We start from the raw sequence: 27,130 nt of genomic DNA, 5'->3' as shown, positions 1-27,130 counted from the left end.
TATGCTCGATTTTTTGCCAAATTTTGACACACCATGCCGAAAAGGTTGCCCATCACTGGGCTAGACTATTTCTGTAAAGTTATAATTGGCTTACACACCTGCAAACATGTTATTTCAGAGGAAGTGCAACTCCTTATAGCATGAAAACCCTATTCTTTTGTTTAAATAAATGTTCATAATTCTTTAAACTCCTTTTTGTTAAATTTCTTTTTTGTCTTTCACCCTCTTCATTACTCCAGTATTTCCACAATTCATTTATGTAGATACATTTATACATATATCCATCTCTTTATTTGTTTCACTGCAATAGTTTAATATTGTGGAGTTCAAATCAAGACAAGTTAGTAAAATAAATTTAGCAGTCTATCTATAAAATTAAAAAAATCATTAGAACATTGAAAAATAATAGTAAATCACATAATACATAACAAATACAATTTAAAATTGGCACAGCCAATAGCACATGTGCTTCAAATGCCTAATGGGACAAGATTATTCTGTTTGCCTTCCATTATGGGGGCCTCTTCAACCCCATAGGGGAGGTTTTTCCATGGGATTGAGGGGTGCTGCCAAGAAGTTTCTCCCTGAGGTCCCACCTTTCTTACCTGCCAGAGGAGAGAAATCTAAAGCATAGCAGGGCTAGCAGATTTAGTTAGATGGAGATGAACCTTGATCTAACTAGAACTGAGCAATTTCTGTCTGTTCACTTTTTCACTGATTTCATATGAATATAGGATCTTATACTATAATTTTAAAAAAGCAACCTGCAAAAATTTCCTGGGAGTATTTTCTAGAATTGGCTGTCCTGTTCTTTAATTCCTATACTATACAGCAATTTACCTTGGCAACTTTAAAATGTATGGGCTTCAACTCCCAGAATCCCCTTTGGTTTTATATCATGTTTGCTGAAGGAAGTGGAACTATTAAAAGTATTTTTAATATAAAAAAAGTGCTTATAAAAATCTTGCACTTCAGAAATAGGTTTCAGTGTAAAATGATTTTAAAACACACATTACAAAGACCACCTTTTAGACTAATATTTCCAATGCAGAAGACAAAGCGAATATCATATAGTATAACCTTTTTTCATATGAAATATAGTTTTATAATGTGCTCATTGCTGAGGAATGTCCCAAGGCCAGTACTGGAGCTAACATCTTTCTGAAGTGGTAGAAATTGTTAATGTAAGTAACTGAAAAACCGCACATCTTTACTCTGAAGAGGGATAATAATGATGGTGTTAAGGTTTGTTAGAAGAGTGAAAAATATGTTTCTGCTCTGTAAGGAATGTACAGTTTTAAGTACAACTCAAAACAATTAGAATCCATTTATGAACGTTCTTGCTCAAAAGGTATGTTTAGAAAACTTTTGCAATTATTTGTCAAATGTTGTCCAAATGAGTGATCTCTAAATTTGAGGTCTGGATATAACCTCTGAGACTCATTGTGATTTTCTTTATTAATATTTTAAGAATTGTTTAAGGGCACTAGTTTGATTTTGTTTCCCACTTAGCTTTCAGTTCTCTTGTGCAAATGTTTGAGATGGTAAATCTTTCAAACAAGAGGATGCCAGTTCTTCAAGGTTTTGTTATAGGACTCTGACAGGTGAGGAATTGTTCCTTTGTAAGGTAATGGGTATTGGGATTTCAAGGCTATGAAGTCTTGGTGTTTTTCTTTGCTTCCGTTTTTTGTTTCACTACTGATATTTGGTCCCAGATATCTCCAGGCCCTTGGGACCTGCCAAATTTTTCAAAGCAAAAAGCTTTCAAAGGTCATGTATTATTCTCATTGATCCCTATATTCTGTTTATAAGTAGCAGGACTGTGGCTGACAGCATGGGGCTTGTTTTTTTGCTTTTATTATTCAGACTTAGACATTTGTAAGTGGCCTTACAAATATTATATGGCAGAGCTTCTGTCCTGCAAGGAAGAGGATTATTGCCTGTTTGGACAATTAAGTTAGTCCTTACAGTCTCCAGGCATTTGGGAAGCACCTGAACAGCATCATTTGCCTGGTCTGGGATAGAGATGTATAACTAAGTATCACCTGCATAGCAGTGATCCTCTACCCTTTACAAATGACCTCACCCAACAGATTCATATAGAGTGGGGGGACAGGATATCTGAGCCCTAAATGTCTCCCTCACAATACCAATTACCGTATATGCCGGCGTATTAGGTGACCCGGCGTATAAGACGACCCCCGTCTTTATAGCCGGGCCGCATTCCTAGAACGTCGTCTTATACGCCGGAAACTACCAGTATTTCCGGCGTATAAGACGACTCGGCATATAAGACGACCCCCATCTTTGGCGCCGATTTCAGCGCTCGCGGAAGTCGTCTTATATGCCGGCATTTACGGTAAAACTGCCAATGGAGGGAGGAGTACTATTGCAGGATAGTGTTCTTGATTTCTAATCCCCAAAGGCAGTTTAGTATGATACCATGCTTATGATATTGATACCTTGCTTGATGGCATTGAAAACCATTAAGAAATCCAGAAAGGCCAGGACAGACCTAGATTAGATTATCTACTTCATCTAGTGACTTCCAAAGCTAAGCTCAATGACATTCCCTAAAAAAGGAGTTGGAGAATAGATAAAAATTGTTCCTTACTATTAGCGCAAGGATGTCCTCTTGAGAAGGATTCTCATCATTGCCACCTTCAAGGTAAGAGACATTATCAACCCATAGATTCATCCATAGGTAGCTCCCTGTGGGGCTTTAATCAACCAGGAGGAGCAAGAGTCCAGGACACATGTGGCAGAACTCACAGTAGCAAGGATCATCATATCTATTTCCTCAAGATCAACTGGCTCAGGTTTTTCCCTAGGACAGTGGTGGCGAACCTATGGCACGCGTGCCACAGATGGCATGCAGAGCCCTCTCTGTGGGCACGCGCACCATCACCCCAGTCCTAGGCCTTTAGCTGGATTTTATAAAACCTTTTTGCTTTAGGCCTCTGCCACCATCTGCAAAAAAAAAAAAAAAGTTCAATCATGATCAATTTCAACTTCTTGCGGGGGGGGGGGAAGACCTCGCAAAGTTGGAATTGATTGATTGGCTTTTTAGTCCCACCCAGTCTGCCGTTACCACTGCAGCCATGCCCACCCAATGGGCCACACCCACCCAATGGACCACACCCACCCAATGGACCACGCCCACCTGGCACCCAACGATATATAAGTGGTTGCAGTTTGGGCACTCGGTCTCTAAAAGGTTCGCCATCACTGCCCTAGGACATGCCTAAGTCATTTCCATAGCTGGAGTCCAATTCAGAGCTCAGACAAACGAATTTATTTGACAGTTGCCTAGAATAACCCTAACTCTAAACTCCCTCTGACACTCTACTGGACTCATCAGTTTCTTCTGCCTTGTGGAGGAGAGGGCTATAGAACTCTAGAGCCAAGAGGGAATGATCTATTATTGTGACAAGCTACTAATATTAACTTATCCAACTCCAGTTCCCATTGTCATTGTTCTAAAGCAAAAATAATAAATAAAATAAATCTTCCTTGTGTCCCCCCCCCCAAAAGAGTCAAACCATCGGTAATCTGGATCAGGGCTAAGGTGACTATGAACTACTAACAGCTAATCACTATCTTGAATGTCCTAAAACTGGCCAAAATCACTGAACTGAGCCACTGCATTTCTACCTTGATAGTACATGAAAACAAACAAACAATTTTTATCTACATTGAATCTGCCTGTCTGGTAAGAACTGAGAGAGAGGGCTCGCTGTGGGAATCGAGTCTTCAAGAATGTCAGTCTTGAACCCTTTCAGTGATGGGAATAGTTTATTGCCAGATAACCAGACCATCCCTTCTGTACTACAGCCAAAAATATGGCTGTTCAAAAAGTCATTTTTGAAAAGTGAGATCATGCTATTTTGAAAGGGCACATTGTGACAGAGTCACCTTGTAGGGGAGATGGGTAACATAAAATTTTAATAAATAAATAAATAGTCATTTGAAGCCTACATGGCATTGATGACCTGTACTATAGCTGTGCCTGGTTCAACAGGTGCAGCTCTTCACCTATAGTAATCCATCCACTGTTTGGATTACTGCAACCACATTTTATAGGGGCTGAAGATGGCTCAGAAATTTCAGGTAGTTTAGAATGTGTCAGTGGGGTTTTTATCTACACCAGAAGCCCCCAACCCCCGGTCCATGGACCAGTACCGGGCCACGGCATGCCAACAAGCGGTCCGCACAAACGAGCAAAGCTCTATATGTGGGATGCAGGCAGCACACAAAACCGCGCCCTCTCCGGTCCGTGGAAAAACCTCTCTCCATGGAACCGGTCCCTGGTGCCCAAAAGGTTGGGGATCTCTGATCCAGACCACATAACATTAGTCATAAAATGACAGTCATAAAAGAATCACAGAATGCTTGTCTATAGGTTGTTAGTTGGACTCCATGGAATCATTTATTGTAGTGTATTTGGTGTTCTTTTTGCTGAGGGGGAGCAAGAACTACAGGCAGGGGCAGTGTTACGCAGCATCCAAAGATACACGGGACAGAAGAGGATGTTCTGCTGTCGCTTTCTGGCTTTGGAATGCCCTTCGTTAGAAATGCTGACATGATCTGACTTTGATGCCAGCTGTATATCTGTTTTATTACTCTTGGGATTAAATTTGGGACCTTATGTTCAAGGCTTCATTCTGTGTTTTGTCATTTAAAGACCTTTTAACATTTACATTTATTATTGTATGTCTAAATTGTGTGTTTTAAATTTATTTTACAATATTTTAATAGATTATAATTCACCATGAGTCCCCTTGAATAGAGAGCAAGCTGTAAATACTTAAATACATGAAAAGAGTGTAGACTAATAAACCAAGACATGTTAATGATAAATACGAGTGTAGTTGCCACTGATATCTTGTAATTGTTACATTCGGTGTATTTGTAATAGTTACCTTTCGATAAAAGCTCTCATTTACTCTTTTGGGAGACTTGTTTCTTAGTTTGGAGATGCAGAAATGAAGAAAAATTGAGATATGTTTGTACCCAAGAAAAGGCTAAACTAGATATGAGGTCAAAAGGGACAGGCTTAGCCTGTTTTGGGAATTGCGGCTCAGAAAGATCCAGGAGACTAAGTAAAACCCTGTGATTGAATCCCAGACTGTTTGCTCTGCCTAATTATCAGAAGCCTAACATTTGTTCTGCTAGGTGCACATTATTCCTTTATTGTAGTGTAATTATGCCAGCTGCCTGTGTTTAGTGCCATAAAAAGGAATAAAGTGCCCATTGTCTGCCTAAGGAATTCCTCCTGTGGGTTTTTTAATTTTTATTGCTCCATAGTACACGGTGGGAATAGCTTTGATTGGCCATGGTCCATGTGAAATATCTTGTGAAGCGCATGGCCCTCCATCAGGCTCTCTGGCAGTGTAAGTCTTACCAGGTAGACCAGACAAGAATATGGCCAGATAAACTAAGATTGCTACATTAACAGAATTTTGCAAGTCTGAAAGTAAAATTCTTCTGTCATCACCTTTACAGTCCCTTCTGAGCTACTTGCTTCACTCATTATGCAATTGTAGGTTATGCTGTATCTTATCTGATTATTCCATAGAGAGTATTTCTTTGCCCTGTTTCCCAAGGTCCTTTCCACATCGCAAATCTCAATTTACATCCACATTGCTAACCAAGGCAGTTGTTAATTGAGTCGTGCTCAATTTTATGACCTTTCGGCTGCAGTCACTAAGCAAATCATCACAGTTATTAAGTGACTCACCTTATTGTTAAACAAATCGGGCTTCCCTCACTGATTTTCTGATTGGACTTTTCTTCCGCTTGTTATTTTTGCCGCATTAATACACTTTTCCCTACTCCTCTGCTGTCCAGGAGTTACATCTTATTAACCCTAAAATAAACTCTTACTGTGTCCTTGGATCAGATCTGTAGTATGATGCAATCTGCACAGTTTTAATAGCAATAGTTTATTGTTGTTTGTGAGTGGTAGTTTTCTCACCTGAAATTCAAGTCCTCCCAGAATCAATGTTTCCTCTGTTTGGCATGCACAACACTGTGATCCATGCACTTCATTTTTTTTTTCTTTCCTGTTATACTGTTGACTGATTTTTTTTTTTTTTTAAAATCCTTATTGTGATGGGTCAACTATTCACAAGGTGGCAGCATTGAATTAACATTTTAGTTAACTCTTTTTTGTCATGTAACGGTTGCCCAAATTTGTACAACTGAGAAGCTGTCACTAAGTAAGTGGCTATTGAAGAGTTGGAGTTTGAGAAAAAGGTTTTGCTGTAAGGATTGCTGTGGAAGCTCTAAACCAGGGCTTTTCAACCTTTTCACCCATTGTATCACTTTTAGGATATGGCAGTATCTGAGTACCACCAGTCGCCTAGCAAGGTGTGAAAAACTTGATGACCAAAAAAAAAGGGGGGGAGTGATAAAGTACAGGTAGTCCTTGACTTACAATAGTTGCTTAGTGACTATTCGAAGTTACAATGGCACTGAAAAAAGTGCCCCCCGAGCCACAGCCGAGCAAGACGCCTGCCCACCTGGCGGCACTCTTCCTCCTGTCTGAGGTTTTCATTGTTGTGAGCAATTCTGTTGAGGATTGGCAGTGGGGGGGGGAGGGTGTTTGGTTTTTATTCCCCCCGTCTGCTGGGTGGTTGCAGCAGGTTTTGGTCACTTCACATAACCCTGGGACACTGTGACTGTCATAAATATGAATCAGGTTCCAAGCATCTGAATGTAAATCACAAGACCCTGGAAATGCTGCAACATTCCAGTTGATTGGCGCTTCTTCTGGGCTCAGCGGAAGCGCCAGGATCAGCACCGAGCTCCAGTTCCAGCTTCCGCTCCAGCCATCTCTCGCTCAGGCTTGTGTGGTGCTGCCACTGGTTCAGCTCATTCCCCTCCCCTGCTACCATTTTTCTAGGATGGTCACGTACCACCTGCCAGGTGCCAATGTACCACAGGTGGTACCCATACCACTGGTTGAAAAGCCCTGCTCTAAACTACCCTAAGAATATTATGCAAGGAAAGAGCCAAAGCTTTCATCAGACCCAGCTCAAGAATGATGAAGTCCAGCCTGTTTTATTCTTTATTTTCTTATATCCAAAAGGTAGAATCTTGCCAGGCTAAATTTTTACTACTCTCATCTCAATGGATATACTCTGGGAGATTCTAGAGAGTGACTATCCTAACTTTCTTCATCTGTCTCCTATTCAGTTCCAGGCTATTGTATGTTGCTTCTTGTGTTGTTTCCCCCCCCTCCCCGGAATGTGCTTCCTCTTTCCTGAGAAACCGTTGCTTCACTGTAGTCCATCACCCCACCTTCCTCTTTGTAGATACCATCACTCATAACTTCCTTGAGAGCAGTGCTGCTAGATAGGGAATTCTCTAGACGGGTTACAGAGCCCCATCCTTTCAATTATACTTTCAGTTACCCCTGCTAAGCCAGGAGTAGGCCAGTCAATTTTAAATGCAGTCCATTAAAAAGAAAAGAAAAGTAGTTGCAGTGAAGAACAGGCACCAAACCCAGAGACTGGATTGAAGGGGGAATTCCATAGCAGAGCTGACAGGCTAATTTAGGGCTGAGCAAATCGGCCTCCCCAAAAATATCACTTCAAGCCTCCATCCTCCATGTATCATGGGTTGTCAGGATGGATGTTTTTCAAATGGGAAAAGAGAGAAACTCTACCTCCAGAATAGACACCAAAATTCATCCTACTTGTTTGAGTAGTTATACCTGCAGATTCACAAAAATACAGGCACCAGTATTGTGTCAGTATCTGTATCTGGCACTGTGAGGGTGTCCTCTGGAAATGATTAGTGGAGAATTTGGGAACAAGGATGTAACCTCAATAATTTTATCAGTGGCATTTTTTGTGCATGGCAAATCTGCTTCTGGACCAAGAATGAAGTAATTTTCATTACGGTAAAATTAGCTAACAATACATATACCAGTATTGTAAACAGTATATCTTATAATACAGTTGTGCGTGCAGTAAGATGTGCTAACATGTTTCCCAGCATACAAAATAGGAAAGCCCGGTTTAGTAAGTGAAAAGCAGGTGTTTGTAGAACAAATGAATGAGAGGGTCCAGGCTTTGAAGATATCAACATTCAATATAATTTGTTAGAACGATGCACTGTATTTAATGATGCTGGTATTAGATCAGTTTTTGGATTATAATAGCAGCTGAAGTTAATGTTCCAAGAATTCACTTGCTTCTTTAGATTTTACAAAACAGAAGAGTCCTCTTGTCCTCCTGGGAACAGGAATGTATTCAGAAAAATCCTGCTTCCTTAAATTGAAAAGAGAAGTGCAAAAAACTACATTTCAAGAGGAACTTGTATTTGAAGGACTTCACTATATGCATTTGTGAGAAAATGAAGTATTCTAAAAAATACAAATATTTACCTATAAACCACAAGTTTGAATTCAATAAATTTTATACTTGATTTTTTGCGAAACTGGAATGTTGTGGTTACTCATTTAATAAATAAGATATACCATGCGGTATTTTATCACGTAGACTGTATGATGTGCAATCAGTCTAACAACATAACTTAATTTGTTGTTCAGCAGATGATTGTCTACCCTAGGGCCTTTGCTATATTCTGCATCCATTTCTTTCTTTAAATCCCTTTTCCTATGCTGGCTTGTTTCATTTTTGTCAAGTGCTCCTTGAAGTGTCCTTCATGTATTTTTACACTGATATAGGTAGGTATGTCCACACAGAATGAATATGCTTGATCTGGTGATGCCCCTTAGCTTCTCTGTTGTGCCTCAGTGAGAAAGAATCTAAGTGGGCTGCTGATAGCAATAATTGATTAAGAGGGTAATTGCCTTGAAAATTCTGATTGATACCAGGGGAAAAATGTGTTGCTGTTTAAAGCAATATGCTATATAGAAATGAGGATAAGACAGGTCATACGGAGAATTGAGAGAAAATAATGTATGTAAAGTTTGGGAGATGAGGAACCATGATTATTAAGAAGTTATCATAGAATGTTCTTTGCTATTAATTCTTGGCTGCCAAAGTATTCAATTTTATCTTCTTCTTCTTCTCCAAATGCCTCTATTAGAAGATATTATTAGAAAATTACAGGTTCTGTTCATATAAAATTTATAAACTCTGCTGAGAAATAACTCAAAAAGTAAACAATGAATGGTTTCATCAGATTTGAGTGTGGTGTGAGAATGAGACTGAAGATATTACACCTATTATATATTATTATTCTGAGCATTTAAGAGCAAAAGCCCAAAATAAATCTCAGTGCCCATATGTATTCCATAAGGCTCATCAATGGAAAAGGCCATTCAAAATTATACTATCTCAGCGACATGCACTTCTAAATATTAGTTGCTAGGGAACATGAATAACAAGATACTAACACGCCTATGGGGTGGTACAGTGGTTAGAATGCAGTGTACTGCAGGCTACCTCTGCTGACTGCTGGCTGCCAGCAGTTCAACAGTTAAATTCTTACCGGCCCAAGGTTGACTCAGCCTTCCTTCCTTCTGAGGTCAGTAAAATGAGGGCCCAGATTGTTGGGGGCAATAAGCTGACTCTGTAAACCGCTTAGAGAGGGCTGTAAAACACTATGAAGCGGTGTATAAGTCTAAGAGCTATTACTATTTCTCATGGGAAATAGCTATACATATCTGACTAGCCACCCAAAGACCAGAAGGTTGGACTTGCTAGGCCTTTCATTTGATGCAACATAGTTTTCCTTTATGTACTTAACTCTTTGAATCTGTCTCTGCTTGTGTGGGTGGAAATCACCAACAGTCAACAAGAGGAATCCAAAAATAAAGCTAAAGAGTTAATAATGGGAAATATAGATGTTGGAAAAACAAACAAAATACGGTAACTATATTAATATATTATTTGAAAGTGACCATATTTTTCTTCCCTTGGGTTGCCTTGTTAATTGTACAGACCCCAAATAGTATGATGGACAAAGGGATATGATATAGTGATTGTGACATTTTAAAACCAACCTTTAACGGCCATCTTGTTCTGCAATTTTGTTTCCACTTTTTACACTGCAGAACTGGCTGAGAGCCCCTGCTTCTCATTGGACTACCTATCTATATGTCAGATATGTAAGCCTAAATTTATTCTAGATTAAATAGCTATGTTTAGCTATTTTCTTACATGACATTGAGAAGCATTTCTCTTTTTCTCCAACTTCTCACAAAACAAAAAGTTGACTTCTTTCTTCCCCTTGTGCTTTGTATTAGTCTGTAATGGAAGTGCAGGGGATAACAATAGTTCCTAGTAATTCTGAAGGTGTGCTAACTTGATGAAAAGTGAAAGGCCAATCACGTTTTTCCCACAAGATGTGACCGAGGATTCAGACAAATAATGGTGAAAGTCATAATAGGGTCAGCTAAAACTTGTAATTTATTATTTTGAAGTAAATATTATAATCTTATATGTATTTTTCCACATACAATATTGCTTTGCAGAACAACTATCTATAAAATAAGGAAGAACTTGAATTTGGTGGTTTCCACGTATTCACTTCACAAAGATTGTAGGTATCAGTCACTAGCACAGTAAATTTCTTGACTCTAGTCTGAAAGAAATATGGGTTTCCGTGAGCTTTTCCATAGGGCAGAGTAATTTGGTCTCTGTGGTATTTTGGATTTTATTCCAGTTTTTACCTGGACTTTTCTTGAGCTTGTGCTGAACCTCTTTGCTTTCCATTTGAGCTCTGTGGTTCTGCTGTACTATACATGAGAGAGCAGCAGGGCTGGCAACTGGAAACATATTCCAGGAATCGTGTCAGCTGTCATTACTTACATTACCTTGATTGGGAACAGGCAGTTATGTCACCGTCTATCATCACCCCTCTCATGGGAGACATTGATAGAGGAAGAGAGGAAAAAGGAGTTATAAAACATTTGTCTGGGTGTTCAACCAATCCTGATATGCTGGTAGTGGAACATCAGTCATCAAGTAGATTGAAGTGAGGATACCTTGTGTGACAGATAGCCCCATGTGATTGTGTGTGAGTGAAAAACAGGTTTCTGATACAATGGCCTGGAAGTGCTTCTGAGGAAGGCAGTAGGATTTGTTCTTATATATTATACACTAATCTAAATTAGTGTAATCCAGCATACCATTGTCTTTTATTAATGTGGGAGAAAAACAGACACTGATGATCTGATTTTCTTTAGTAGAGAAAAAGAATAGTGGCAATAGAAAAAACATACTTGTACACAGAATGGTCAAATGCACAATGTAAAAACTACCCTATTTATTTAAATCAGTATCATATAGAACCTCTACCCCACGAGTGTCTAAAATAGAACTACAAACCTATGTTGTTGATTCCAAAATATTCAGTCCAAGATATATTTTCTGTGAATATAAAAGGTGTCTGTAAATATATAATAGAGAAACCAGGAAAATAATATGTCTAAAAGTAGGACACTAGAAGCTCCCATAACTGATTCATAGATACTAGATGTGGGAAGATGGCTTTGAAAATCTGTCCTTACAGCTGCTACTCTTACTTGGTAAGATATCATTTTAGAGATCTGAGGGGAAAAAAGAAGCATTTCTGTTTTCAGCCGTGTTTCTAGTGAGTAAATGTCATCTATAAAATGTTATGAATGCTCTTCTCTGTGAAGTGAGGGAAGATAGTAAGGATATGTGGATTTAGCATGGCCTTTGGAGTAAACGGGAGGCTTGGGGAATGTGTCTCTGTTCTTTTCTTCTCTTCTCTTGGTCAACTGTGGCTGGAGATAAGAGTTTCCTATTTGAAGTTCAGAAGGAAAAAGAAATCCATTGTTAGAAGATACTTTTTTGACTTGATTATCTATCTCCACTGATATAGAGGAGGAAAAAATTATTCCAATAAAGACAGCATTAAAAAACTCTAACCTGTACGTGAGTGCTACTGTTCTTTGTATTTTAGAGTTTGAAGTAATATAGTTTTTTTTTAAAAAAAGAAGCCACCCCCACCTTTCCTAGACCTTGGAAGGTTTATGGAAGCAGCAGTATCAGAAAGGGGCAGCAATTTCTTTCCATCTTTAATATGCCATTGAAATGACTTTGTTTGTGATGTATCCTATAACAGTGATGGCAAACCTTTTAGAGACCAAGTGCCCAAAAACTGGCCCCACCCCGCTCCACCCCCTGCCCCGCCCCCACCCCACCTGCCCTCAGGGCCACTCACTGCCTCCAGGGCCCGCCACAGATCACCCAGGCAGCCCAGCAGCACCATGGTGGCCACGCCCTTTGCCCGTGCCCCGCAGCATCAACTGTGCAGGGTGGGGCATGAGGACAGTCATGTCTACTCTGCCTGGCTGCCATGTCCTTGGCTGTGCTGCTCCGCATGGGCCACGCTCGGGGGCGACTCTCCTTCAGGGGGGCTGCTGCTGAGGAGGGTGTCATGGGGGGAGGCAAGGCTGGGGCAACGGTACGTGTGCCCACAGAGAGGGCTCCGAGTAACGCCTTTGGTATGCGTGCCATAGGTTTGCCACCACTGTTCTATAATATAAGGATGGAGTAATGTAAATCCCATGTCTTTGCTTACTAAAGGAAGCTAGGCATTGGATTGACGCACAGCTTTCTGAGGGATTTAAGGTAAGACAGGATAGTTAATGGGATAAAATATGAAATATTATTAAAACATCAGTGGAACATTATATGATAGGGGTGATATTTATAGCAATTTTCAGGTTCTTCTTCTTTGGGTTAAATGTTAAAAATAAGTAAATTCCAGGAGAAATACCATGTTTCTCCAAAAATAACACTCACCCTAGTAAGCCTTAGTCTATTTTTTTGGGGTGGACCTAATATAAACCCTACCCCAAAAATAAGCCTAAGGGGGTGGGATGATCAGCACAAGCGGCAGTGAGTGCGCGGGAGCCAATGGTGTCCAGCAGCAGCTGCAGCCCATCAGCCCCTTGGCACAGTGCAGGTAAGTCCAAGCGCGGAGGCGGGGGGGGGGAAGGCAAGTGATCCAGACATGCTGCACACTTTTTGCCTAGAGGGAGACTGGAAGCTTCATCTGCTTGCGAATGGGTTGCTTAGAAACTGAGCAATTTGCTCCATCTTCAGGCGCCCCATTTACAAGCAGACAAAGCTTCCAGTCTCCATCATTTCTCTGTCTGGGGGAAAAGTGTTTGGGAGCCGATGGGGCACTTGGAAACGGAGCGCTCTGTTTCCAAATGCCCCATAGGTGCTCAAACACTTTTCTCCCAGAGGGACACTGGAAGTTTCATCTGCTTGCAAATGTGGCGTTTGGGAATGGGGCTAATTGCTCCATTCCCAAGCACCCCATTTTCAAGCAGATGAAGCTTTCAGTCTGCCTGTGGGTGAAAAGCGTTTGGCACCTATGGGGTGCTTGGGGCTGTTCCACCCTTCCCCACCTGCCTCACCTCGTGATGGCATGGTGCGGTAGGCCAGGCAGCCTCCCTGAGCAGCCACAAAAGTGGGCCAGTGGCCACGTGGGCTCCTGCTGGATGGGTCTGTTGGTGCCACTGCTATAAGGCAAGGTGTCAGGGGAAAAAAAGATATCCCCTGAAAATAAGACCTACTGCCTCTTTTCGAGGCAAAAAAAAATAAGACCATGTCTTATTTTTGGGGAAACACAGTAGATGCTTGTTTACTGGTACAATGTTTTTTGGGGGGTTTTTTGGTTTAGTTATATGGACCTCAGAGCCATCAATGGTAAATCTAAAAGAGTTTGATCAGATAATTTGCTTATGCATTCTTCTGTCCTAATTGAAGCTTCTTGGACAAATAGCAAATACTTTTTATTTGATAATAAAATATATGACATGGAGTCATAGAATACATGGATGTATTTTTAGATGTCTTCAAATATCTTCAAATTGGTTACAATATCTAATTATGAGGCACAATGGCTGGTTTGTGAACAAAACTAGCCTGACCATATAGTTTAATAATAACTCGATCATTGGGATAATATCCTAGCTACATTTCTGTTACTTTTTCTACTACTACTTCAATTTGTATCCCAGCTTTCTACTCTGAGGGCACTAAACTTCAAAAAAGTTGGTCTTCCTTCAGCATTTGTTTGATGTTCTCTTCCTTTATGATGGAATTTGGGACAAAACTGATGAGCTATTTTTATGAAGCTTTGCTGGGATTTTTCAATATGCCATCAGTTTTGGAGTATGCTCTTCTGATAGAAAAAGAGAGAGTAAAGTAACAACCTGTGTCTGTAAATTAGGGGAACGTTCTGCCTAGAACTGGTTGGGTATTCTTTCTTCTCTTGTTGTCCTTTTATTGTAATCATAAGAATCTGTATTAATCTGGTCCTTTGCTACCCAAGAGAGCAGTATAAACAAACCAGGCTTGAACTTTTGGCTCGTCTGAATTCTGCTTAGTAGCATTTCATGTACGGCTTCTAGATGACCAGTTTTGCGAAAGAAAAAGTGAACATGTCCTGAGAATTTCACATTAAAGGAAGCTGGTTGGAAGCTGCACAAGAAACCAATAAACTTGTTATGACTGATGACCTGAACTAATGCTGGGAGTGAAGAGTATTCCAAGCAAACAGCTGGCTGGCAGGAGCTACTAACAAGCCCTCTCTTTTGAGCAATGCTTTGCAATTCTTTAAAGCTCTGCTGAGCTGGCTCTCTTCAAGTTTCTGTTAAGGTAAATAGCAGTCAGGTCAGCTCTCTTTTCTTTCCTTATCTTTCCTCTTTCTTCCCTCCTTTCCCCTTTCTTGGTTCTCTTTATTATCTAAAGTTGCTCTGGCTCTCTCCCTCACTTCTGTTTCTCCTTTTGTTCTCTCTTTGTCTATTTATCACACTGTGAAGGTTGAAAGAGATGTTATTAATCTGGGGGAATGAAGGCAGGATTAGTGGTATGAATCGGATTTTGAGAGGTATAATGATAGAAAGACTCGCTCTGCTGGCGGGCTGCATGAGTTTGATAAATGGGGAGCACTCCAAACTGACTCTCGCATTCCTCCGCACTGCGCGCTTTGCCCGCTGGGGCGTGCCATGCTCTCAGATCTGCCAGCCATCCCGTGCAGCTCCTACCTGAACCAGAGCAAAAAGCCAAGGGTAAATCAGAGACAAATATCTCCCATTGCACTTAAAGAGATCATTTCTTTCAATAGCTTTTTCTAACTGAGTCCTGTCACGTTCTTGGACAGTTTTATGCATAGGTAGGATCCTTTCTAGGACTGTGGCTATGGCTATTTCGGCCCCAATCTGCCAGCATTTAGGATTGCTAGAACTTGCTGAATATATTAGTGACTATTGTGATGTAGTCTTTGTAGGCTTTCAAACCAAAATATATCTGGAAAAGTTTTGATGTCCTTGAGCTAGTTGCAGATTTAAAGGAAGAGGGAGACTAGCTTAAATCATGCAAATACTGGTTATACTAATAACATGGGTACATAAGTGTAACTTCTCCAGACACATGGGAACTAAAATGCTGAGGAGTGCGGCATTAATGGTATATAAACCATTACAGTACAATATTAATGGTATATAAAATGTCCCATTTCAGATATTGCTGTATTTCTCTGCTTGTCTTTTATGGAAATATTTTCATTATTGCCTTGCTTACATTGTTTCTGAGATACAGAATTAGAATGATCAAGGGTGAACAAAAAGCAGTTGGGAACAGGAATGATTTCCATCTTCCTGCTGGCTTTCCCCATTGAGTTTCCTTGTGAGAATCTGGCAGGAAGGATCAGAAATCTCCCTCCCTTCCCAGCAGGCAAATAAGTGGCTACTGCTGTGGGAGGAAGGGAACAAGGGATTACAAAACTGGCTGAGAAATTGTTGCAGAATGTTGAAATAAAATAAGATCACATGACAGCAGCCCAGCAACAGCCAGTACCATTGAAAGAGCCACAATTTTCCAAAATTTCATTCCCTCAGGAGTTATCGATCCCAGATTTTGGACACATTGTGTAAGTTAAACTATTTGAAATACTGTGGTTCAAAAATTGATCTCCTATGATGCCCTGTTTCTCCCAGTTAAAGGTCATGACAAAGGGAGCTTTAGTAATATATAGGGAGAAGCTTATTGGCTCCATTTACTTTATTATAATAAGTCAGAACAGTGAGTCTTGTTAGCTCTTTGAGAGGTTAGAGTTAGACATGGACACTTATAACTGCCATGTTGGGGAGCCCAGTTTTATCCTTCCTCCAACTTTTATTGCCATCATAACTGCCCCCTCCCTTTTCATTACAGTAGTATAAACTGCTGCTTATGCATCTGTGAAAAAAAGGCCTGTAGATATACTTACCTAGTGATGTTGTTTCTTTTTTAGTTAGCTAAATATCACACTCCATCAGTGATAGAGAACTGAATCCCAGGCAAATACTTTTTATTCTGAAAGGTGTGTTCATAGGAAGGGCTCTATCGCTCTTCAGAGTAGCATTATTTTGTACATGTTTGGATTTATTCCATCATATACTCATAGTACCTACAATGTAATGCAAAATCCAATGTTCTAAATCTCTCCCATGTTTTCTTTCTTCTTCTTAAATTATTGGTTCTTATAGCTGAGGAAATAAGCTTGAAATATGTGAATGATAGCTGCAGATGAAAGTAGAAACTGAACAGGATCTCAATGAATCTGGAACACTCCCACTCCTATTTGCACTAATAACCTGATAGCAATATATTTTTAAAACATATTGCAGACATTTCATCCTGCAAATAATAGAACACTCTACAGGCTCTTCTTTCTTTCTAATACATCTGATGCTGAGCATAGCAGAGAGAAAAGAAACCTATAAAAATATTTATACCAGTTATTTTGAGATGAAGGATAAGAGCTTCACTGGATAGAATTTATTCTTTAATAGGATTCCCATTCCTGACCAATGTCATCATTATTTGCACACATGAAAATATCTTGTTGGGTTGATGTAAGTAATATATATGATTACAAGCTTGAGGAAAAGAATGGTCTACTTGGTGAGTATTGCTTTAACTCCAGTAGTACCGTAAATGCCGGCGTATAAGGCGACTTCCGCGAGCGCTGAAATCGGCGCCAAAGACGGGGGTCGTCTTATACGCCGGGTCGCCTTGTACGCTGGCATTTACGGTATGTTCTTCCTTCCTGGTTACAATGCACCATCCTATATGGATTATCAAGGCAGGGCTAATGAAACATGCATGTTATTAAAATACTCTGCCTCAAGTAGGAAAAGATTTTCTGAAATAAATCAAACTTTCAGTAGCTTGACAAATACCACATCGTCATCACTGCAAATATGACTTCATCAAATTGTTGCAACCCTTTAGAGGTATGTTGTTAAAGATTGTATAGGCCAAAGGAACTTCTGCTTTTGCCTGCCTGAACTGAAGGTAAAGAGTAATTGAGCATTTACATTCTGAGTTTTTCCTATTTATAAATAGCTTCAGCATGTTCTTGATTGCATAGAGAAATACAAATATGGATTGGTCTATAGATTAATGAGAGAGAACAGAGTTTTGCAAAGCATTACTAAGTACTGCTACGGTTGGATCAGTAGATAATCTGGGTGCAAGCTGTTTTTTAGAGACACCCGTTCCTAAGAACAGCCATATCTGTCTACATACAGGAACAATACATCTGCGAACCAGCCCTCATTATGTCTTTTTACTGTGACCTCTTTTCAGAAAATGTCATGGCAACAACTTTGAAAACTTGTAGTAGTTTAGAAATGCTTTCTTAAAATGGTGGATAAAATTTATCCTTCACCATAGAACACTCACTGGGATATTTTGTGCTTGTTGATTTATTGTGAAAATTCATAATTAAACCGATCAGGGATATAGGAACAAGAATTATTTATTCACAGCCTTTTTTTAAAAAAAAATTACTACCAGATATTGCTGGTGAATTTATGTTCTATTTTTGGCATAAGACTGTCACTTGCTTGTGCCACTTGGTTAATTGCTTGGTTGAAAGAATCTCCCTCATATGGAAACCATGCTTATGTAAAATATTTTTCTGAGACATAGTTGTACCAGATAAATGTTTCAAGGTACAGAGATGGTGTGTTCTTTTATAGTGGTGTATATATACTATATGTGTGTGTGCCACCACACAAATGCTTCTGAACAATACATTTCTTATGTCAAAACTGAGGTTTGGAACTGTAAGAAAGTGATAGCACCTGGATAGATAAATAGTTAATTTGGATGTAATGGCAGAGATTAATTTGTAGCATCAGAATTGTAAGTATCATACTATTGCTTAAAGATATAAATAATAAAATGTTCATATGCATATACAGTGGTGCTTAAAAGTTTGTAATCCATTTGAATTTTCCTCAGAAAATCAGTGAACAAACAATATTTTTGATTGATTTCTTTAATTGGGTTCTCTTTAGCTAGTTTTAAAAAAATAGGTCACATTTTAGATGATACTTATGCAGAACATTTGACAATTCAAAAGGTTTCAGAAATGTTTAAGCTTCACTGAAACATTGTTTATAAGCCCAGGCTTATCAAGATATTACTGTGCTGATTTCATCAGGTTTTACCTATTTATGTACTCTCCTAGTGTTGCACCTTCAGGCTATTCTTGTTGTTTACCTTGCTTTTATGCCCTCTCTTTGTCACAGAATTCCAAATCTGAGAGGGAGGATTTTTCAATTTGTCAGTTAATTTCAGATATTTCAGGTAGCTAGCATTCAAGTTGCAGATTTATCAGCAAAAAGAATGCACATTAGTTCATACTGATAAAGGTAAGAATCAGTTACAAAATATTTGGAATAGAGAGAGGATGGGAGGTTAATTTTTTTTTTTTTTTTGTAGCTCAATAGATAGTTTCACTGATTTCTAGAACTCCTTGGAATTTAAGTAGCTTCCTAATTCCCATTGTTTTGTTGTCTAAAGTTCAAAAATGCAGCAGCATGCTCTTAAAAATTTTTGGTGAATGAGAATTAGATGAATTGAAGGCTAGTTATTTTTGGACTACGTGGGTTGAAGAGGCTTACAAAGAACATCCTGAATTTCTCAATACTATTAGGACAATGGCTCCTCCAGCTCTGATTTGAAATGGAATGCAAGAAATCAAGAGCACAATGTGGCACATGCTCTGCAAGTATGTTCCAACTTATTATCCTGCTCTTAACTTTATAAATTGGTTTAGGGCAGCTGAAATAAATGAGGAGGGAAATGATCAGTCAGATATTCCTGAAATCCCATTTTTAAGAGCTAAGTGCATGGCTGAAACTTTAAGGCAGGTAATGAGGCTGTCTCAGATTATCTCATGAGTGGAAACTGCTAGATTGATCAGGCCATGAATACAATAAGTTGATGCTCTGTTACAGCTAGAAGATATTCTTCACTCTCTCGGATATCATGAGTAATAAAATCTTGGCATCATCTCCTTCAGAGAATGCTGCATTTAGCTTTCCCAAACAATATAATTCATCCCATGTTTTCCCATGGACGAGAACCCAGGTTTGGATGTTGGAATCCTTTTTTCTTATCCTCTACATTCAACCAAGTCAACAGAAACTTTGAAGCAGAGGCATTAAGCTTGGTCTCCAAGATTCTGCTTCCTGTTTGCAGAAAAGGAAGAGATTGGTCAATATTTCTGGTGCTTCCAATGTGAATAGAGTTCTAAGCAAGGAATCAAAGGCAAATCCCTGCTGTGCATTGGTGACAGAAAACTGTAGGTTGTCTTCTTTCTGCTATGAAACACAGTTACCTGAATTGAGTGCAATACATTGATTCCCTCTTTTTCTGAGGCAATCGAGAAAATGAGTCATGACTGAAAGAGTGAAGTAGGAAATGAGGTATGGGCCCACGTATTATCTTATTAAGGGATAATGTGTAAGCTGCTCCTATTCTAATGCAACTTTGAAAATTTGATAGAGCTGTGTTCATATGAAATTCATATTCAGTTTTAAAAAACAAAACACTTTTTTGACCTTCACCGTTGCAGGGCACATCTGAAGAACAAAATTATGCACAATGTACTGATACCTAGAAAAGTGCTCCTAATTCCAATGCCATTACTCTAGTAATTTAGAACATTGACTCTGTTTTCTATCTCCCTTCTCTATCCAGAACAACTGTAACAAGAGAGTGGTTTATATGCCTGGCATTTTCTACAGTTTGTGGTAATTCAGGGCAAATTTAGGTATGGCTTCTTGAAAACTGAAATTGGCATTCTTTTGATCAAAGACATACCTGGATCATCCCATTATAAAGCAGATAATTTTGTAATGGCAGACTACAAAAATGCAAAGTCTTTTCTTTTATTCAGGCAATAGTGGAACAGAAGAGTATTCTTTATTTTTGTTTTTGTTTCTTCTCTCTTAAGTTTCCCAGTCCAGCCTAGAGCCCTGGTGGTCTCCCACCTAAATACTAACCATTGCTAACTTTGCTTAGCTTTCTTGTATTTGTCCAAGGTTAGCTGGATGTTGCCTCTTCCTATAGATATTTTATTATCGGAGGTGATTGCTTTTAATGGAGGAGAATGTGGTTGCCAAGCAGGGCCAAACTGAATCAGTCCACTGAGTGGGTCTCTATTTCCTGCTCCGTTTTTTTTTTTCAAAGATAATTTTGATTAAATTTTAAAATTTTACAAAAACAAAACAATCTTCCCCTCAACCTCCCCAACCCTCCCATTCCCTCCCCCGACCTTCCCAGAGCTGAATATAGGCTTAATTAAAATTTCATCAAAAAATCTTAAAAAAAGATATAAACCATAAATGAATCTAACATTAGTTAGAAATCTAAATACATTAATTAGAAAAATTATAAAATAATTAACAATAGTATATATATAAATAAAAACATGAATACAAAAAATAAATGTTTAGAAAGGAAAAGAATAAAAAAAAAGAAAAGGAAAGGAAAAAAGAAGAACAAAAAAAAGAAAAAAGAAAAAAACAAAACATTCCATTTTAAATATAAATTATTAAAAAACTAAGTAATATTTTTTTATATCCAACTTATGTTGTATAAAATCTATCCATTTTTTTCCATACCGCAACATACTTCTCTTGCGATTGATCCTTCAAGAAAGCCGAAATCTTTGCCATTTCCGCCAAATAAGAAACTTTAAGAAACCACTCTTGCAAAGTAGGCAAAGATTCCTTCTTCCAACATTGCCCTACTAACAACCTTGCGGCTGTAATTAAATTTAACATCAATGTAATCTCCTTAGTATCACAATCAATAACGATACCTAACAAAAACAATTGTGGGGTAAATTTTACCCTCCTTCTAAAAATTCTTTGAATATTCCACCATATCTTAATCCAAAAGGCTTTTATATTTTTACACGACCACCAGATATGATAATAAGTAGCATCCAAACATCCACATCTCCAACATTTAGGCTGTAAGTCAGGATACATACGAGACATTTTTTGTGGATCAAGGTGCCATCTGTAAAACATTTTATAAAAATTCTCCCTCAAATTCTGGGCTTGTGTAAATTTAACATTTCTCACCCAAATAGTTTCCCAAGTATCTAATAAAACTGGTTCACCAAAATTTTGTGCCCATTTAATCATACATTCTTTAACTAATTCTGCTTCTGAATCCAATTCTACTAACACCCCATAAATTCTCTTAATGTGAGTTCGTCTTTGATCTTTTACTTGTTTAAAAAAATTCTCATCTTCTCTAAGCAAACCCACATTACAATCTACCTTCCATCTATCCACAATTTGTCTATACTGAAACCATGAATATATAATATTTTCTTGTGCTAAATCTTCCAAAGATTTTAATTGCCAATTTTTACCATCCCATCTAAGTAATTGTGCATAAGAAACACTATCCATCTTAACTCCTCTCCTTATCCCCTCTATCGCATGCCATGGTATGGCCCATAATGGAATTTTAGAATCAGTTCTATAATATTTCCTCCAGACCCGAAGTAAAGAAATCCTTATAATATGAGATTTAAAAACCCTGTCAACCTTTTTATTAAAAATTAAATAGGCATGCCATCCAAAAAGTAGATCCCAACCCTCCAAGAGGAGTATTTCTACATTTGTTAAGTTAACCCAATCACTAATTAATGTTAAAACCACAGCATCATAATACAATTTCAAGTTCGGTACCTTGAGTCCACCTCTCTCACGAGTATCTTGTATAATTTTAAGTTTTACTCTTGGTTTTTTCCCTGCCCAAATAAATTTGTTGATACCTTTCTGCCATTCATTTAAATTAACTTCGTTCTTTAAAATAGGTATCAGTGCTTACCTGGCAGGGGAGACACCAAGATCACGAAGGTGGTTTTCCCAGGGTGAGGCTCATCCATTGCACTCTGGGTGTGCTGACCCCTGCGATTTCCCCAAATGCGGGAAACTCGACTGCATAATTTGTGGTAGTGGGGGACTGCGTTCGCGCTGCTCTGTTTTTTTTACCAACCTAACAGTTTTACCAACCTAACTATTATCTATTACTTTTCTTCCTTTATTTCACAGTGGACTAGTTTGTCTTCATTCTAATGAATGAAAAATGACAAAAGCAATCACCATTTTCTTATCTCCCTGTGTTTTCTTTCTCTGGCCACTCAGTGGGCTGGTGGTTACCAGATGTAAATTGTCTAGTCCTGGCCTTCCTGGCAAAAGACTACAGGCTTTTCATAGACACAGTGAAAGGCAATGAGCTCAATATCTTTTGTTGTTAATTACTGAGGTATAATAACATGATTAGCACCCTATAAAAATCACCGATATGATTACTATGGATTTAATATCACATGATATATCATTACTTTGTTATCTGGTGACAGATGTAATTGAAATATTCCTTATTTTAACTGAGGTTGTATTTCATTCAGTCACCATCGGCCCCTTTGGGGGTGAAACATAAAATAGCTAAAAAATATTAACAACAACAAAGACATTGCAGTCTTTTCTGTATCTTAAGCAGTTAGTTTTCTGTCTTTCCATTTTCTGATATAATTTGGTTCTGTGAAGAAATTCTGAGCAGAAAAGGGATGGACTTGGTTCAAATGCTGATAACTTATCACTACATGAAAAAGTAAAACAATAAACGTTCCTTCCACTATAAAAAGTTAGTGCAATATTGTGATAATTACATCCTCTCCTCCCCCAATAATTTAGGAAATCTGTAAAACATATCTTGTGGGCACTTATTTTTTATTTTATTGCTAATTTTAATCTGTATTTTAAAACGTTTATATTCTATTTTCTTCTAAAATTTGCTAGTTGCCATGGGTGTTTGCCAGAACAGAAATGCAGGGTAACCATTCAAAGAACAATAGGAATAACAACAATGCTGGTGGGGAATCCCTCCAGCTATCTCTTCAAGAGTTCAGGGTGTTTTATCTAACATTCTTAAAGTGCTTAGATTTTATTATGAAGCTTTATACAAGAAAATGAAGAAGATTCTTATTAAATCATGTGCTTTTATCACAGAGGTGCTATTTTTATTGTGAGAAACAACTATTGACACATGGTTTAAGATAACTATCTGAGGAATATTAGGAAAAGAACTGTTCTGAGATTACATAGCTGGTTGTATTAAGAATGTCAAACCTGAACTGACTTTACACTAATTGTACATGTGAACAATTTTGTTGCACTGACTACATTACTAAATGGTGCGACTCTTAGGCTTCAATTGTGGACTCAATTTCGATTTTAGAATTTCTTAATCATTAGCTTCATATTAAATGTATTAATTTTGTTTTTACTTTCATCATGTAAGGGGATGAAATGTCTTTTATGATTTGGAAGGATTTGAGATATTTTTCATGCAGCACAATTTACAACAGTCTGTCCTGGAACAATGTCCTATTCTTTGTATTTCTGTTCAACCTGAAAACAATTCAAGACTGAGTCAAAATATAAAAGCTAAGAAGACATTTGGAGTACAGAAAAAAGAATAATAATACAAAAGCACATTTCAACATTGAACTTCTACAAAGTGCACAAAAATGTTTCAAATAAAACTAACTTAGTATGCAAATTGCCTCTTTAATTACTTCTTCAAGCATAAGTAGTTTGGAGATGTTAGTCTTGATTTGTGTATAAAATTCAGTAAGGGTACAAAAAGTGCAATCCAGAGCCATATGAGGCCTGCCATATGGTCCTCCAGAGTCCTTACAATAGACGGGTCCAAAAGTTTTGATTGCATAATTATTTTGTCTATGGAAAATTAGTAAAATAGATTTCTGAAATTTTAAAAATGTTTACAGCACATATTTCACCTCTTAAATTTTCTAAAGCTTCTTTCTAAATCAGGTCATGGCCCTACTGACTTTTGATATGCTACACAAAGCATCCTGTGGCTTTTCAGCTAAAAGAACATGCATACATCTGAGCTACAGAGCCAAACAAAGCAGCATGGGATTTGTTATGAAAATTCAGCAGGACCCTGTATTAACTAGAAGGCAAATTGTTTTCCAAATTAAGATTGGACTGGATAAATTAAACAAATTAAATATAATTTGCCAGTCATTTTGGAGATACCCCATTTATTACACCAGGAGCCTTACTAGGCGAGACATTGTGATTGAGTTGCAAAATGTGGGATTGTGCAGGGAGGGATAAGACTGGCCCCTCCAGATGTTTTTGATGTTAACTCTCAACAACCTCCGAGAAGTGGTCAGGGATAGAAGAAGTTCTTGACCAAAACAGATGGCTCCATACTTCTGCTATATTGAATAAGGGAAATGATGCAAACTATAGAATTTTCTTGGAAATAGAAAGTTATTGAAATATTAAGATTATGATTGTTGGGAAACATTAGAGCATTGAACAAACTGTTTTACTTTAATCTCCCTTCTTGTCAAAGATAAGAATATTTTTTAGAACAATATCTCATTCTTTAATCCACATTTATAACAGGCTTTTATTCCAGTTTGGGTTCCATCTGGCTCATAACTGAATTTTTGTCTTAAATAAAGGGTGTGGCCCAATTCCCTGGAAAGCAAAATCAGGTGTGACAATTACTTTTGACCTTATCCATCCTGAACAGGATAGGGTGGCTCAGTGGTTGGGTCGAGCTTTAGGCTGTTAAAGGCCTATAGCTTAGCAGTTTGAGACCTGAATGCCATGAGATGGAATGAGCTCCCATCACTTGTCCCAGCTCCTGCCAATTTAGCAGTTTGACAGCTTGCAAATGCAAGTAGATGAATAGGGACCACATTTAAGGGTGTGGGAAGATAACAGCGTTCTGTGTTTCATCGTATGTTTTGTGTTGCAGCATGATGTCATGCTGACCACATGATCACAGAAATATATCCAGACAACGCTGGCTCTTTAACTTAAGAAATGTAGATGAGCGCTACCCCCTAAAATCGATCACAACTAGCAGGGTAAAACCCCAAGGGACACCTTTACCTTATATCTTTACTGATCCTGAGCTGAGGAATAGAAGTTTGGCTTTGTTCTTTTTTACATGTATTAATCCAGACATTCCTCAGGAATAGTAACTGTTCTAGAACTAAGAATCATGTTTTCCCATAATGTTTTTCATCTTCATCTGAGATAGACTTGTGTGGTGCGTGCCAGATTATGTGGTTTATTCTATTTCTTAAATAAGCTTTTTCATTTCTTATTCATTTTGCACTGTTATTCAAGACCTCTTGTCTGCAAGTGAGATTTATTTCTGACTACAGTATAGATTATTGCAAATTGCTTTTTTGCATATTTGGTTTGCTCATAGTGGCTTCCTTTAATGTAAATACTAGATTCTTCTCCATAAGAGAATTTCCAACCATATAATTGTATATTACACATGTTTCCACAAATTAATATCCTTTATTAAAATTACAGCTTCCAGAATTCTCAATCAGCATTTAAAAAGCACCAGTTTGGTAATTGTATGCTTATTAGAAACCTTTAAAAAAGCAGGAAACTCACCAGCTGATGATGATGGAACTGGGGGAGTGTTGGGAAAAAGGTTAAAACTACAAATTCTTTTGATCAAGCCTTTGTTGCTTTTTTCCCCCCAATCCTGATTTTGTTTTGCATAACTTTTTTTTTTAAAAGAATAGATCAATTTTCTCTCTCACTATCTCCCTGAAGCTGGAGAATGTGTCTGTTCCTCATCTAAGGATTGTTGTATTTTATTAATGCAGTTATTATTCCATTACTGTCATTGTGTTCTTTTATAGTAAATAGCCTAATTTAGTTGAAATGTGTAAATGTTGAGAGTTTAAGTGAAATCTTCATCATTCTGCATGGAGAGCATGCAAAGCAATTGCTCTATAAACACTATTGGTGTTTGATATGAATCAGTGCTGTAGGCAGAACTATATGGTAACACAAGGTGGGGCAATTGAGATTAAAAAATGGTAGGTTTATTAGTTTGAATACGGCTTATATATTTTTTGTGCAATAAATATATTATTATTTGTTTGTTTCACAAGTTACCCAACCCTCAGACAAGAAAGAGAGGTAGAAATAAATGTTTATATATGAAAAAGAAGGCTATTATTAAAAGAAAGCAAATATTGCAGTTACTATATGAAATCTTACCACTGAAATATCATTCTGCCATTCTATTGGGGGTTTTTTTATTCTTTATTTTTTTTAGAGCTTTTCCTACTTTACAATTATATCGTCTCTCTTTTTAAAAAACAAAAAAACCTCATTAATTAATATTTGATTATCTTCCTGCATTTTTGTAAACATTTGGCTGTTTTATTATTTGTCTTAATACCTTTGTCCTTTTGTTGAAGTTTACATCTATCTGCCTCAGCAAAACTGTGTCCTTGGCACACAACTTTGAAAGTTTTTTTTAAGTGCTTAATATGTTCAAGTCTTCCCATAACAAATTTCATTGAGAAACTGGGTTAATTGTTTTTACATTTAAATTACATAATCATGTAAAGTACCAATTATGTCAGAGCCACACAATAGCAGCTACTTTTTTTCCTCTAGGGATTATTGAAAGAAAAGAAGCAGATTTTGTAGGTTTGCATGAGAATGCAAGTAGCCCTTGCTCAACATCACTTGAAGCATGCTCTTCAAATGCCACCTACCCAGTGGTGGGATTCAAATATCTGAACAACCGGTTCTCTGTGTGGATGATGCTTCCGGAACTCCATTCTGGGCCTGGGCAACAAAAAATTAGCTACCGTTCTGGCGAACTGGTGCGAACTGGCTGAATCCCACCACTGCACCTACCAAGATATGTCTCCCCCACTGTCTCTACCCCATCTCTGCCCTTTTGTCTGCTGTGCCTGCACTCCA

The 27,130-nt window shown here is 38.1% G+C and overlaps 1 protein-coding gene and 1 non-coding gene across 2 annotated transcripts in view; both read left to right on the top strand.

Moving 5' to 3' along the window:
• The window catches only part of ERI3 (ERI1 exoribonuclease family member 3), a 241,690-nt gene that overhangs the window by 100,857 nt on the left and 113,703 nt on the right, over positions 1 to 27,130 (top strand). The window lies entirely within an intron of this gene.
• On the top strand, positions 22,153 to 22,316 carry LOC120299040. The gene has a single exon (XR_005554306.1). It is a non-coding gene; the product is annotated as a U1 spliceosomal RNA (small nuclear RNA).

This window comes from Crotalus tigris, unplaced genomic scaffold (assembly GCF_016545835.1).
Source record: "Crotalus tigris isolate CLP2741 ecotype Arizona unplaced genomic scaffold, ASM1654583v1 scf7180000024167.7108832, whole genome shotgun sequence".
Classification (NCBI taxonomy): Eukaryota; Metazoa; Chordata; class Lepidosauria; order Squamata; family Viperidae; genus Crotalus; species Crotalus tigris.
The sequence above is the reverse complement of the archived record's forward strand: the minus strand, read 5'-3'. Positions and strand labels throughout refer to the sequence as shown.